General features: G+C 42.3%; 1 protein-coding gene and 1 pseudogene across 3 annotated transcripts in view; one reads left to right on the top strand and one right to left on the bottom strand.

Moving 5' to 3' along the window:
* The window catches only part of LOC102758752, a 24,716-nt pseudogene extending 19,691 nt beyond the window's left edge, over positions 1–5,025 (bottom strand).
* RALY (RALY heterogeneous nuclear ribonucleoprotein) overlaps positions 1–14,881 on the top strand; it is a 49,933-nt gene that overhangs the window by 903 nt on the left and 34,149 nt on the right. The window lies entirely within an intron of this gene.

Here is a 14,881-nt window from a genome sequence, read left to right as displayed (position 1 = left end):
TGCGTTACTCTTTCCTCCTAGTTGTAGGACTTCCACTCAGCCAGCGTTCCTGTGGGTCTGGGTGATGTCCGTTCCGTCTTTTAGTTTCACTTTTGAAATGGTTGTTCGAGGCGGCAAACTCCGGCGTTAACCTATGCCGCCATCTTGGTTCCAATCAACCTATTTTTTAAAGATTTTTATTGATTTTTAGAGAGAAGAAGGGAGAGAGAAACATCGATAATGAGAGAGAAATATCAATCGGTTGCCTCCTGCATGCCCCCTACCAAGGATCGAGCCCGAAACCTGGGCATGTGCCCTTCCCAGGATTTGAACCAGCAACCATGCTGTGCATGGGACGACCGCCACACTGGTCAGGGCGGGAAATCAACATCTTAAGGACCAATTGTGTTATGGATCTTATTTACCCTAGACAAAACCCTATTTTATAGATGACGGAATGGAGGCTCAGGCAGCTAAAATATTTTGCCTAGGGTTCATACCTAGGCAAAGCTGATGTTAGAACCTAGTTCAGTCTAACTGTAAATAGCATTGTTCTCCCTGACTTGGCAGGCTTTCTTTGCGTTGCTAATCTCCCTGGAATACTGATTTTTCTTACAAGTTCAAGAAGACAGACCTCCTCAGAGATTCAGAAAGGAGGTCCAGTTATTTGAGGGGCCCAGCAGGGCAGGTAGCAGTTGGGGGTGTCTTCTGAGCAGTGGCATTGCTAGTGAGGGGATAAAAGGCTAAAAATGACAAGAAGAACCCTTCAAGCAGGCAGAGGCCTAGGCTAAATACAGAAGAAAACACCTGTTACACATTGGGTCCTATAAACACTTGGACCAGAACAGACAGGAATCTGGAGAGCTGGGTTGGAGCTGAGAATCGTGGGTTTTTATCTTCTCTCTCAATATCTGCCTTTGGACAATCTCCATTATCCTGTTTGTAAAATTGGAGTGCTCCCCACACCTGACATTGTGTGTACGGTAACCAAGGAGGATGTTATAGAGCAGTGATGGCGAACCTTTTGAGCTTGGCGTGTCAGCATTTTGAAAAACCCTAACTTAACTCTGGTGCCGTGTCACATATAGAAATTTGTAGATATTTGCAACCATAGTAAAACAAAGATTTATATTTTTGATATTTATTTTATATATTTAAATGCCATTTAACAAAGAAAAATCAACCAAAAAAATGAGTTCGCGTGTCACCTCTGACACGTGTGTCATAAGTTCGCCATCACTGTTATAGAGAATGAAATGAGAAATGCAAGTTGGAAAGCTTTGTAAATTGTAAAGCAGCATGACCAAAATGAGAGAAAGTAAGAAGAAAACCGAAGTGTCCCTGAAGAAAACATAAGTGTCCCTGACATCTCAGTCCCTGACCTATTTGTCATTCTGTTTCCCAAAGGTAAAGGGAGGGTTTTCCTTTGGAAATTTGTACTGTAAATCTTTCCCCATGTCCTTCTGTCCTTCTGCAGGCCCTTCCCAAAGCTCAGTCTTTTCAGAAGGGAGCGGATCTCAGGGCACAGAGACAAAGCCAGGCAGCATCAGCAGCCATGATTTGCAGCATGTTGGTTGCCGAATGCAGGTCTATCTGCACTCACACAGCCTGGCTCCAAGGCCACTGCCGGCACAGATATTAAAGCCGTTTTCAAGAGCTCATTCCCAGCATGTGTTTGCACTCAACCTCTAGTTCTACTAATATGTTGCCTTGTTCCCTACTGTCATCTCAGAAGAGGAAGGCTATTCCTATTTTGGCTGTAGGTTCCAGGCACTGCCTTTCCCACCCCCAACTGCTAGTGAGAAAGGCACTTACACATGTAGCCTCAGAACTTATCAGAGGTCATGTTTCCCCACCATCTCTTTCTCACCCTTGGCCAGTGATGGGGACCACTTTCTTAATACTATGTAACAATGGACATTCTGTTCTTCCCTCTGTCTGCCTGAGGGTGCACAGAGGGGTCTGTCCCCTACCTGGTGCCCTTGGCTGGCCAGCCTTCCTTCCTATTCTGAATCTCCAGACTCTTGTTTGCCACCTCTTTTTGTTTGGTTAATCTAAAGTTTTATAGCTTCTGGCTTTTTCATGTCCTGGTTGCCAACTTTGGATCTTTATTTGTTTGTTTTAAAGACTAGTTTATTGATTTTTAGAGAGAGAGGAAGGGAGAAGAGAGAAACATCAATGTGAGAGTGCAGCATCTATTGGCTGCCTCCTGCTCACTCCCCCGCACCTCCCAGGCAACCTAGGCATGTGCCTAACCTAGAAACTAGCAACCTTTTGTTGCAACTGAGCCACAGCAGCCAGGGCCCACTTTTGAATCTTATTGTTCTTATAATAACTACCCTGCGAAGAAGTTCCACCATTGACTGTTTTAAAATTTGAATGATTCCGCATTAAAAAAATATATAAAATGCTGATATCCATATAGTAGCGTATTTATCTAACACCCTCAGTTTTGTAGAGCCTGACTAAAGAACAAGGAGTAAGCAAGTCATTTTCATCCTTAAGCCCTTGCACAGCACTAATTTATTCTTATTATTACATGTCATTGTAACAAGTTTAGCAGTTTGGTTTCTATACCCCATAAAATTAAAAGCAGCATATACAAAAGCAGGGAGGAGCTGCTCTACTGACAGTAGCTAGTGGTGAGGGCTGAGAACCAACAGTAAGGGAGGAGGTGAAAGAAGAATGAGAAGAAAGAAGCTAAAATGAGTATGGAGGCCATTTAATTTAGGGGCAACAGCCCTACGGACATATCTGTGCTTCAGTAAGTGGTAATTTTTAAGGTAATTTTAGGTTGCTCTTGAAGGCCAGAGGTATCAGAAAATGTTAATTATAATGTCTATTATGTGCTATACATAAATTGATTTCATTTTCATAGCAACTTAGGAGTTAGGTGGTGATGTTCTCATTTTATAAATTACTGAGACTTAGAGAGGGACACAGTAGACCATGATTGGAAGAGATAAGCTTGGAATCCAGAAGACTCTGGCTTCAGAAAACCAAGTTTTTCTGCTGTCCTATGTTCGCTCATTCTCTGTGATCCAAAACCCCGGTCCTTTTCAGCCTCTTGGGCCAGTCATTCCCCCCGCCCCCCCTTTTTCATTCTCCTATATAACATTTTCTTTTTCAAGACATTCAGTCAGTTAGTGAGTATTTGAGTGTCCATCATGTGCCCGGCACAGTTTTAAGTGTTTGAAATGTAGCAGTGAAGAAAATATTCTTCTCTCTTGTAGTTTACATTCTAGTGAAGGAAAATAGATAAATGAATACTATGAAGAAAAATAAAGCTGGATAAGGGGATAGGGAGGGGCCGTGTGATGAAAGAAGGCTTCTGTGAGAAAATAAAATATGTGCAAAAATATGCAGTAACTGAAGTAGTAAAATATACTGTGTATCTTGGGGAGTAACATTTCAGGCATAGAGTTCAGCAAGTTCAGAGGCCCTGAAACAGGAGTATGCTTATTGTGTTTGATAAAGGGAGGTCAGTGTGGCTAGAGATGAAGTAAGCAAGGCTGTACGAATGAGTGGATTATGGAGAAGTCACAAGGTTAGACAGGGTCCCAGATCATGTAGGGTTTTATATTTAGTGAAATAGGAAGTCACTGGAGAGTTTTGAGTAGAATGACATACTCTTGATGTCCATTAAAAACAAAAAAAATCCCTCTGCCTGATTGTACCAGCTAGGACCTCCAGTACAATGTTGGATATAACTGGAGAATTCTAGGGAGAAGTATTCAGTCTTTCCCCATTAAGTATGGTGTTAGCTGTAGTTTTTTTTGCATATAACTTTTATCAGGCTAAGTTCCCTTCTATTCCTAGTTTATTGAGAGGTTTTATTATGTATGGATGTTGGATTCTGTTGTGTGGTTTTTGTCCTTTATTGTACTAACATGGCAATACATTGATTTTTTTATATTAAAGCAACCTTATATTCCTGAAATAAATTCCACTTGATCATAGTGTATAATCCTTTTAATTTTTATATGGTGTTGGACTTGGTTTGCTAATATTTTTTTTTAATATATTTTATTGATTTTTTACAGAGAGGAATGGAGAGAGAGAGAGTTAGAAACATCGATGAGAGAGAAACATCGACCAGCTGCCTCCTGCACACTCCCCACTGGGGATGTGCCCGCAACCAAGGTACATGCCCTTGACCGGAATCGAACCTGGGACCTTTCAGTCCGCAGGCCGACACTCTATCCACTGAGCCAAATCGGTTTCGGCGGTTTGCTAATGTTTTGTTGCAGATTTTTATCTATATTCATAAGAGATGTTGGTCAGTAGCTTTCTCTTAATTACTAATTCAGTAATTTTTTTACTTGTTTTAGGTATACTTAGGTTTTCTATTTCATTTTGTGTCACTTTAAATCATTTGTATCTTTCTCATAATATGTTTGTTTTGTCTAAACGTCCTAATTTCTTGTCTTAAAGTTGTTCCCAGTATTTCCTTATAATCCTTTTAGCTTCTGTAAGGTCAGTAATGATCACTTTTTCATTCCTGGTTTTGGTAATTTGTACCTTCTCTCTTTTTTTCTTGGCCAGTTTTGCTAAAGGCTTGTTAATTTTGTTGATCTCAAATAACCAACTTTTGGTTTCATTTTTCATTCTATTTCTTTAAAAAAAAGATTTTTTTGAGAGAGAGAGAGAGAGAAGAAGGGAGAGGAGTGAGTAAAACATTGATATGAGAGTGAAAAAAACATCTATTGGCTGCCTCCTTCATGTCCCCTACCAGGGATTGAGCTCGAAACCCTGGCCTATGCCCTGACTGGGAATTAAACCAGCAACCTTTTGGTGCATGGGACAACACCCAAACAATTGAGCCGTATTAGTCAGGGCTATTGATTTCTTATTTTAATCCTTATTATTTTCTAACTTTAGCTTGCTTTGGGTTTAGTTTGCTCTTCTTCTTCTTCTTCTTCTTCTTCTTCTTCTTCTTCTTCTTCTTCTTCTTTTTTAGTTTCTTAAGGCTTAATTAATTTTTTTTAAGGTACTGTGCAGTCCAAATGAACTTTTCTTCAGCTGGACTTACCTGTGGACTGGCATTTTGCTCTTGATGTCTCTGAAGAAGTACTCTAGAGCCTCAGAGAGAGCCTAACTCAGCAACAGTGGGGAAGACAGTGGTCTGTTGTGTATGCATTACCAACAAGGAGTGGGCTAGGGCTAGACGCATAGTGCCGGGCAGCCTGGATCCTGCCTGCCGGTCAGCGCTGGGCAGGCCTGAGCTCTGTGTAGGAGATGGAGGCAGTGCAGCAGCAAGTCAGGTGACACATGGAAAGCCAGTCACCCCAGGCTTCTGAGGAGATTGTGCCTGGCCCATGGCTGGAGGAGACAGCAGCCTACCTCACAGACTTCAGAGGCTTCCAGATGGTTCTAGAGGCCTTGCAGAATACTTCTGTTGCCTGTTAATGGCTAAGATTCAAAGGAGAGATTTGATTCCATTAAAGAAATAAGGCTTAGTGGTTTTTGTGTTCACAGTGGTAGCACATATATATAAAATTATAGGCTGTGGTTTTCAGAGACTAGCTGATTGATTAAGAGTAGACTGGGGAAAACCACACAGGAGTATAGAAAATCTAAACCTTTGCCTGGGCAGGTGACATGACTCAGAAGCTCCTTTGGTGTATGTATACCCCACCTAATGTGAAAGATTAAGAGTTTAGAATTCACTGATTCAGTCTTGGGGACTGTTGCTATCTGATGTGTAGAGCCTCAAAGTAGAAGAATTAACTTTTTAAGGTACATAATTTGTGAATTTGCCTTTTTTCCCATTTAAATAGCATGTAGTAAAACTAGTATTTGGCAATATTTTTGTGAAATAAAGGTCACTTGGGAACATTTGTGGGGAGGGAGGGGAGAAATAAGACTTACCTTTGGATCTCATGGGGTAACATTGAAGTAGCAAGAGCTCTGACCAATGCCTGAGCTTACTGGGTACATATTTGTGGCCTTTAGTTTTCTTATCTATAAACAATGAGCAGCTTTTACCCAGCCTTCTGTACAAGGCACATTTCAAATAACTGCTATATGTAAATCTAAAGGACTATTAATGTTCGTAACTATTGTGACAGGGACCTGGACAGAGTTAGAAGGTCTGGGAGTAGTGGTGTGCCTCATCATCCTTCAAGGTGTGGGGATGAATGTCTGCCCAAAGTGGACCTTGTAGCTTAATAAGGCAGGAGGTTCATTGTCTGCTAGTGTAATCATCCTATGGCCCCAAGAGAATTCAGTGGAGAAAATCTGAGGGAGGCTGACAGAGTAGCTCATATAACAAACACTGCCCTGGTTCTCTCCTCACCCAGGAATTTTGCCCGCATTTTATTACTTTGTTTCTCAGCTGGCTTTCTTGAGGGTTGCTGTCACAGAAAAGCAATAAGACTCAGTTCACTTATGGGGAAGGAATGATGTGCAAAAGGCTCTGGCCCCCCTTGGGCCCTGTGTCTCCCTCCTTCCTTCCCCAGTTTTCATTAAAAATAAAGAGGATTTTTCTGTCCTACTGGAGCATCAGGCCAGACAGAAGAGGTACTGATAGATCCTGTAGGTCAGATCAATCAGAGGGCAGTTCTGAGGATGTTGGCAGTGGCAGAAAAGCAGGGTCCTGAGCCCAAAGTGTTGACCTCTGAGAAGAGTAAGACATGAATAAAAGGGACTTATGGTGGGCAAATGTAGAAAAATAAAACAAAACTATCCTACAGAATACCATGTTAACACAAAAGCAAAAATTGCTTCTTTTGAATTATCTGTCCTTTTGTATTATTTGAGTCTCTACTCACCTCCCTTACTCTCATCGCCCTCTCCATTTTCCCAATTGGCATATCAGTCAAGAGTTATGGTAATAAGTGCATAGGCCAAGAGATAAAAGCTACCTATAGTATAACTGACCTTTTGGAAGATTAATTAACTGTGTCTTTCCCACCATTGCATATAGTTTTTAAAACCTTAGGCCAGTGGTTGGCAAACTCATTAGTCAACAGAGCCAAATATCAACAGTACATCCATTGAAATTTCTTTTGAGAGCCAAATTTTTTAAACCCCTTCCTACTCGCCCATCCACACTCATCTTGTATACGTTTTTCGTTTGTTTCCTTTCCAAAAACCGACTTCTGCGCATGGGCCATGAAGTTTCAATCGCACTGGACGTGCGCGCTTGCACGTGGTATTTTGTGGAAGAGCCAAAAAGCCTCATGTGGCTCACGAGCGTGGTTTGCCGACTGCCTTAGGCCATATGATACTGGGGAAAGAGAGGAGGCCTTAAAGCCAAAGGTTTGAGTCCCTTGCTCTGCCGTTTATTTCCTGTGTGACTAATCTCTCTGAGCTATAGTCTTCTCGTCTGCAAAATGGGGACAATAATGTCTATATAGTTATTGTGATGCTAATAAGAGATGATGAAAAAAATGCCTGGCGTGGATTGTTGTTCAGCCGCTGGTAATTGAAGTAAATTCTGATACCATGTGTTCATTGTCAGATTGTAGTAAAAGGTGTTACAATCCAGGCTTTTAATCCTGTTCTACTAACTCAACTTGGGAAAGCATTTGATATCTTTGGGCCACAGTTTCCTTAGCTCTTTAAAGAAGGAATGAGGTGGAAAGTTGATCTATAATTGCTGATGTCCCTTCCAGTTCTGTGCCTTTAAAGGCATATTGGGCCCTGGCTGGTTTAGCTCAGTGGATGGAGTGTTGGCCTGCAGACTGAAGGGTCCCAGTTTTGATTCTGGCTAAGGGCACATGCCCGGGTTGTGGGCTCGATCCCCAGTCGGGGGTGTGTAGTAGGCAGCCAATCAATGATTCTCTCTCATCATTTTTTTTTTTTTCATCATTGATGTTTCTGTCTCTCTCTCCCTCTCCCTTCCTCTCTGAAATCAATAAAAATATATTAAAGGCATATTGGTCTGTGGTTCAAAGGCATCAAAGAGTTAAAAGGAAAAAAAAAAAAGAAAGTCAAGAGGAGGCCAAAGGAGAAGCCTTAGCCTCAGTCCTGCTGAGGCCACACCAGGGACAGTTACAAAGAAAGAGCCCTTATCTACAAAGAGAAGGTGTTGGAAGTGTCTGGGAGTCTGCTGCTGGAGCAATGAATGCCTGTCATCCAGCATTTGGAAAAGAAATATCAAAGAGAAGATGAGCCCTAACCGGTTTGGCTCAGTGGATAGAGCGTCGGCCTGTGGACTGAAGGGTCCCAGGTTCAATTCTGGTCAAGGGCATGTACCTTGGTTGCAGGCATATCCCCAGTAGGGGGTGTGCAGGAGGCATCTGCTCAATGTTTCTCTCTCATCAATGTTTCTGCCTCTCTATCCTTCTCCCTTCCTCTCTGTAAACAATCAATAAAATATATATATTTTTTTTTTAAAAAAAGAGAAGATGAGAATAGCCTAGGACAGCAGTTCTCAACCTGTGGGTCGCGACCCCTTTGGAGGTCGAACGACCCTTTCACAGGGGTCGCCTAAGACCCTCGGAAAACACATATAGCATATCAGATATTTACATTACGATTCATAACAGTAGCAAAATTACAGTTATGAAGTAGCAACGAAAATAATTTTATGGTTGGGGGTCACCACAACATGAGGAACTGTATTAAAGGGTCACGGCATTAGGAAGGTTGAGAACCACTGGCCTAGGAGGTTGGATACTGAGTAGAAAGCAGGTATGAGACCATGCGGCATAGAACCTTGTTTGTGCTCCATTACCCACTTTCTGGGTGTTCCCAGTCAAGCTATTTCTCTTTCTGCAGCCTCCATATCTTCATCTATAATATATTCTCCATCAGGTGATATATTCTACAGGGGCCTCTTCACAGCTTTCTAAAATTCCACTGTCCGCTCTCTTCTGGCTCGCAAATTGTTTGTACCTAGTTTTTGCTGGTGTTGAGAGTATCATTCATATGAGAAGGTTCCTTAACCAGCCAGGCTTTATCTAGCCCTGGAGTATTTAGAATGCTCTTGAAACCACAATTTCAGGCCACTAAGATCATAAGTTTTCAGGTCGAGAAATACCTTGGTCCACCTGGTTCAATTCCCTTATTAATGCAGCAGAGTAGAAAGACTACAGGCTTTGACAGCAGACCTTGAATTCAAGTTCCTGCCAGTCCTAACTTAATCTCTCCAAGTTATAGTATCATCATCTGAAAATTAGGATATTGATAATAGAGCAGGCACATAGAGAATTACTATGTGGAGGAGGAAAAAAAACACGCCGGAGAGGTGAAGTCATCTGCTCAGGGTCGAGCTCACACCAAAGCCTGGGTTTTATTGTGTCTTAGTCCAGGGTTTTCTCCTCCTCTGGAGCCAAGGTCAGTTGTACCCATACAAATGTGCTAGCAAAGATTGGAACTGAAAGCATGTCAGCTTTCTTCACATCTCTGCCAGCAGTCTTCTCAATTCCCCCGTGGCGTGTGTCAGTAACACAGCCCGAACTTGTTTTAGAAACAAGCACTCCATAAGCACTCCTGTTTGATTTGCTTTGGCTGGAACAGGATCCAGATGCTCTTAGAAGAGCACAGCAGACTCTCCAAATCAGCCCATTCCCATTCTGAGCCACTGGTAGCTCTGATCTGCAGCTGGCTGGGGTTTGTCCCCGAGTCCTCCCTACATGTCATGTGAGTCACATTAGTAGTCATGCTATTTGCCTTTCCCCTCTTGATGAAAGTAGCATTTATTGTATGCCCACCTACCATGTGCAGGTATTATAATAGGTACTTTAAATGTATTATCTCCCTTAACTTAAAAAAAATAAATAAGGATGGGAGAGAGAGAGAGAAGCATCGATGATGAGAGAATTGTTGATCAGCTGCTTTCCTGCATGCCCCTACTGGGGATCGAGCTCACAACCTGGGCAAGTGCCCTGACGTGGAATTGAACCATGACCTCCTGGTTCATAGGTTGATGCTTAACCACTGAGCCACACCCCTCTCATCCTTGATGTTTCTATCTCCCTCTCCCTTCTTCTTTCTGACATCAATAAAAACAACAACAAACAAACAAAAAAACCAGAGCTGCTCTGCCCCAGAAGGGTGGCTTGGTCAGTTGGAGCGTTGTCCCACACACCAAAAAGTTGAGGGTTTGATAGCGGTCAGGGCACATCCTAGGTTGCAGGTTCAATACCTGGTCGGTTACTTCCATCAAGAGGGAAAGTGCAAATAGTAAGACTACTGAATGTGACTTACATGGCAGGCAGGGAGGACTTGGGGACAGTCACATCAATGTTTCTCTATTTCTCTTCCTCCCTTCCACTCTCCAAAAAGCAACGGAGAAATATCCTGGTGTGAGGATTAACCAACCAACCAAACAAACTGCTCTGTTTGAAGTGGGGGTGGGGAAGTGCTGTGATGTTAGAACCTTTTCAGCTTTCCCCTTACCCTCACCAAAGATAGCCCCTGCCTTAAACCTCCAGGGTTCCCAGAACCCTGACCAACTGGCCTAGACCAACTTTCCCATTTTATAACTGTGAAATTGAGACCCAGCAAGGGGGCAGTAAAAAATAAGTCTAAGGTTGCATAGTGAATTAGTGGTAGGTCTTCTGACTCTTAGTCTGGTGCCCTGTTCATAAGTGACCACCTGTTCCACTCCACTAACATCCTGTGCTTGGCTGTCAGGCTTCTCTTGCCTCCTGGCATCTGGCTCCTGTGAAGTAGACAAGCCTATGGATGGCAGTAATTCTTATACATATGGTGAGCATGTTTCAAGTTTTGTTTCACTCATTCATGTGGGAAACAGCAGAAAGAAAATAGCTGAGAAACTAGATTTATGTTGGTGGTGGAAAAAGGATTGCTGAACTTAAATTGCTAAATTAGATCCAACGTTGGTTAATGTCCTAATGAAATGAACCTTTGGTGTTATCCTCTCTGCTTTAAAAAACTGTACCATCTCAGTTTTCTACACATTAACCTCTAACTTTACAGTTTTTAAACACTTGGGTCTTTAACCATTTATGAACAGTAAGTCAAACAAACTTCCATACTCCAGTTGTGTCAGATGACTCTCAGGTATGTATTTTAAAATGTTCTAACATGACTTTAAAAGGTCACAATAATTTTTGGCCTTACTTCCAAGTTTTGGATACGTTTCTTTAACAAATACTATTGAAAGTGATCAGAGCCTGTTATGTTAAAGAGAGTCAGAGCGGGCCCAGCCCAGGAAATTACCTTTCTGCTCAGTTGTACAGATGGGACTTCTTTGCTAAAGCTTCTGCAGGTAGCAGCCATCAGCAAGATGTTGAGCTCTCCTGCAGCTCTGCTCACTGGCCTGCAGTTTGGCTTTTGTTAATCCTAGACTTGCTTCTTCCCTGGTCAAAGAGGTGTTTTTTCCTGCCTCTAGTTATTCTCAGGATCATCTTGGATGAAAAGAGGTTACAGAGTTACTTGTGGAGGAAGTTTGTTTTAGTTTTGAGCACAGAGTTCTACTCAGGTAAAGTAGGTAACTGCTTTTTCATTATATGGTTTTATCTCTGAACATTCTGCCCATCTCTCATCCCCACTGTTAATACCCCAGGCCAGATCTTAATCATCTCTCTCTTGGACTATATTAATTGCCAACTAATTCATCTCCCCACCTCCAGCCTTTATTCCTAAAATATAACTTCCTTTCTCTCTCCATAGGTTTTAAGATACAGATCTTACTCCTATCACTTCCCTGCTCATAAAACGTCTAGAATAAATCCAATCCGCTTAGCATGACATTCAAGGCTCTGCAAAGACTATTTCTCTTCATTCTTTCCAGCCTCTCCTCCTCCTCTTCCTCAGGCTTTCAGTTCCATAGGAGTTCATATTAGTGGATAAAAATATTAGGGAAACCAACTATTTGGATGATATGAAGGAAGACCTAACAACCTGATCAGATCTGCCAATGAAGATTAGGAAGCATTCGTAATTGATAAACATTCCAGTTTGATAAACATTTGTGCCAGGCACCAGGGGTAGCTACTTAGGAGTAAGAAGAAGGCAAACACAAGATCAAGGCCTTTGAAGTCATGTTGATCAAGGAAGACAGGCAGGTAAAATAAGTAGACGGCAGTGATGATGAGTATTATGGAAACGTGTAGTGCTTTGGGAACATGGAGGAGAGGGGGACACTAACTTCCTGGGAGATCAAGGAGGGCTTCACAGAAGAAGTGGTATTTGAGTTAGACTTCAAAGATGAGGTATTTATTTGGCAATTGTGAGGGGTAATCTGTAGCTTCCAAGCAAAGAGACCCAGTGAAGACAAAGGCACAGAAGCTTGCATGTGTGTCTTAGAGAAGGGTAAACAGTTCAGTGTAGCCAGAGTATAGGATTTCAGGAATGGAGTGTGGTTCGGGTTAAAGTTATCAAAGGAAGTTAGGGCTAAACTGTTAGGCCTAACATTCCAGGCTTAAGGAAATAGTGATGTGTATTATGTTTCACACATAACATGAGATAATGATTCTTGAATTAAGTGATATGTATTTGTCTATTTGTGCATGTGTGTAGCTGTGTTAGGATGTGTGTGTTACATTTGGAGATCATTTCTGAAGATCACTGAAGCAAAGCAAATATCAAAAATTGGAGCCAAGCCCTAACCGGTTTGGTTCAGTGGATAGAGCGTCGGCCTGCGGACTGAAGGGTCCCAGGTTCGATTCCGGTTAAGGGCATGTACCTTGGTTGCGGGCATATCCCCACTGGGGAGTGTGCAGGAGGCAGCTGAATCGATGTTTCTCTCTCATTGCTGTCTCTGGCTCTCTATCCCTCTCTCTTCCTCTCTGTAAAAAAATCAGTAAAATATATTTTTAAAAAAATGAAGCCAAAAGAACAGGTTAGACCTATGCTCACCTGGGCTTGAACTTCTGAGATACTTACCAGTTTCAAAAGTCCCCAAATCATAGCATTAGAATTGGAAGCCATCTTAGGGACCAGTAGTTCATACATCTATCCATTCAACAAATGCCTGCTATTACTCTTGGAGCTTTGTCAAAGTAGTGAACAAAGCAGACTGCCTTTATGGAAATTGTTTTAGTGGGAGACAGAAAATGAGTAAATCATTTATTATATCATTTCATAGGTGTTGCAAAGAAAGATAAGCAGGGATAAAGGGTTAAAAAGTGGCCAGGCACTGGCTTTTCTGAGGAGGAAGATTATTTCCAGCTGAGAGAAGAGCAGGTGAAAAGGCCTCAAGGCAAGAGTGTGTTTGTAATGGAGAGGGGCTTGTGAGGAGACACACACACAAAAAAACTAGAAGGCAGTGTGGCTGGAGCAGTACCCTGAGGGGGAAAGAAGCAGGAGGTAAGGTTGGAGAGGGGGCAGTTGAGGCCAGAACTTACAGGGCCCTTGAGGTCCTTTCAGCCAATGAGGGTGACGAATACCCACGATAGCAAGTTAGTGGCAAGGTCAGGCTGGTACCATCCTGCTTCAGCCTCTCTTCCTTTGCCTCCCTGATGTCTTCTGGCTTTTACCCAAGATTAACTTGAACCCCATTTCATTTCTTCAGTCTCCTCTTCCTCTCTGCTATCTTTCCCTTCCCCTGTGCCCAGGACTTTTGTCACACAGCACAGAAATTTTGTTTTGTTTTCCCAGGCCTCTTTGCTTAATCACAGCATTAGCATTTCCCACACTCAAATTTGTACATACGACCTGGTAATAGAGTGATTTCTGGAAGGTCAAAGCTACAGACGTTTTTGAAGGTCTTTTAGTTCAGCCCCCAACCTAAAAAACTCAGGGAGGACAAGTGACTTGCCCAAGGCCACTCATCTTATTAGTGGCAGAACTTGATTTTCTTTGTCTCCTATTCTCTGGCTCTTCATTTTTTTCATGCTACCTCTATCTTTAATGTCCAGCTAAAGGGAGTAAAGTTGTGATCCATATAACTGAGCTCACATTCAGTGGCCCTCTTCCCCCTGCCCTTACTTTAGCATTTTATTTGGCCTTTGTCATGTGAATTTACTGTTTTATTCTGTCCAGGGTCTTTGAACTACCCTTTGCAAAGAGAGCATGTCCATAAATTGCTCACCCTTGTTCATGCTACCCTCATACTTGAACTGGCAGCCTGCTCTTAACCTCCAGTCTATATCCAGACTTGTCTTTGAACCCAGCCCCAGTCTTCTGTAGAGAAGCAATGTAGAAAGGATACACAGTAGTAACTCAGTTCTGTGTTTTTTGTTTAGTTTTTTTAAAAATATATTTTATTGATTTTTTTACGGAGAGGAAGGGAAAGGGATAGAGAGTTAGAAATATCGTTGAGAAACATCGATCAGCTGCCTCCTGCACACTCCCTACTGGGGATGTGCCCGCAACCAAGGTACATGCCCTTGACCGGAATTGAACCTGGAACCCTTCCGTCCGCAGGCTGACGCTCTATCCACTGAGCCAAACCGGTCAGGGCTAGTTTTGTTTTAATATATTTTTATTTCAGACAGAGAGATAGAAACATCAATGAGAGATAATCATTGATCGACTGCCTCCTGGATGCCCCCTACTGGGGATTGAGCCCATAACCCCGGCATGTGCTCTTGCCTGGAATCAAATGCAGGCCTATGCTCTATCCACTGAGCCAAACCAGCTAGGGCGTGCCTCAGTTCTTGAACTTAATTGGTTCTTGAAGGCTGTTCAAGAAGTGATTCGTTTGAAAACCAAATCATTTTTTTCCATTAGAAAGAATGTAAATTGAATTAACCTAATCCAGACCCCCAAATGATTCCGTTTTAACCTTTCTATACATTACATGTACTGTTTAACCTATAAATACTTCTCTTAAGTTTATCAAACCACCCCCTGCTAGCCTTAAAGGAATCACTTTCAGCATTCATTCCAGGGGTGTGTTTCAGGTCCTATGCAGTATCTTTGCTTGTTCATGTATCACTGCCTCTGAAATGCTGTCACTGGCTAACTGCTTTTTGTTTATCCAAATCAACAACAGTTTTTGTACTTCTTCAATTGCATGTGATCATTGCTTCTTTCACAA

This window comes from Myotis davidii, unplaced genomic scaffold (genome assembly GCF_000327345.1).
Source record: "Myotis davidii unplaced genomic scaffold, ASM32734v1 scaffold38, whole genome shotgun sequence".
In the NCBI taxonomy this organism is placed as follows: Eukaryota; Metazoa; Chordata; class Mammalia; order Chiroptera; family Vespertilionidae; genus Myotis; species Myotis davidii.
This window is presented reverse-complemented; position numbering and strand designations above follow the sequence as displayed.